Consider the following 744-nt stretch of genomic DNA (forward strand, 5'->3'; position numbering starts at 1 on the left):
ACCTCCCTCCACCTGCTGGCCATTCTGCTGATGCAGTCCAGGATGCAGTTGGTCTTCTGGGCTGCAAGCACGCACTGCTGGCTCATGTTGAGCCTTTCATCTACCAGAACCCCCAACTCCTTCTCTGCAGCGCTGCTTTCAATGAGTTCTTCTCCCAGCCAGCAATCATGTCCGGGGTTGCCCTGGCACAGGTATAGCACCATGCACTTGGACTTGTTGAACCTCACTAGGTGCCCATGGACCCACTTCTCAAGCTTGTCAAAAGCAAAACAAAACTATTGGAAAAGAATGCTGAAGCCCGGGATTGAACCAGGGACCTTTAGATCTTCAGTCTAACGCTCTCCCAGCTGAGCTACTTCAGCCCTGCCCATCTTATTTGTTGGACAGTGAGAAATTAGTCTCTAAACCCCATTCTCTTCCAGATAAATATCTTTCATTTTGCTCCTTGTAAATAGTGACTGATCGGTTATTAAACATTATTCAGAGAGGTTTGTTCAAGCTCGTTATTTCATATTCTGACATAGAAAAATAGGCTATAAAAAAGAGAGTGAGGGGGAAGGGGGTAGGACTTTTCATAGAATCACAGATTCACAGAATGGCCGAGGCTGTAAGGGACCTCTGAAGATTATCTAGTCCAAGTCCCCACCCGAGCAGGATCACCTAGAGCACATTGCGCAGGATGGTATCCAGGTAGGTTTTGAATATCTCCAGAGAAGGAGACTCTACAGCCTCTCTGGGCAAAAA

The 744-nt window shown here is 47.2% G+C and overlaps 1 non-coding gene across 1 annotated transcript; it reads right to left on the reverse strand.

Moving 5' to 3' along the window:
- Window positions 1-289: 289 nt before the first annotated feature.
- On the reverse strand, window positions 290-362 carry TRNAF-GAA. Its single transcript has one exon. It is a non-coding gene; the product is annotated as a tRNA-Phe (tRNA).
- Window positions 363-744: the final 382 nt, after the last annotated feature.

The sequence above is a fragment of the Aythya fuligula genome, chromosome 3, assembly GCF_009819795.1.
Source record: "Aythya fuligula isolate bAytFul2 chromosome 3, bAytFul2.pri, whole genome shotgun sequence".
Classification (NCBI taxonomy): Eukaryota; Metazoa; Chordata; class Aves; order Anseriformes; family Anatidae; genus Aythya; species Aythya fuligula.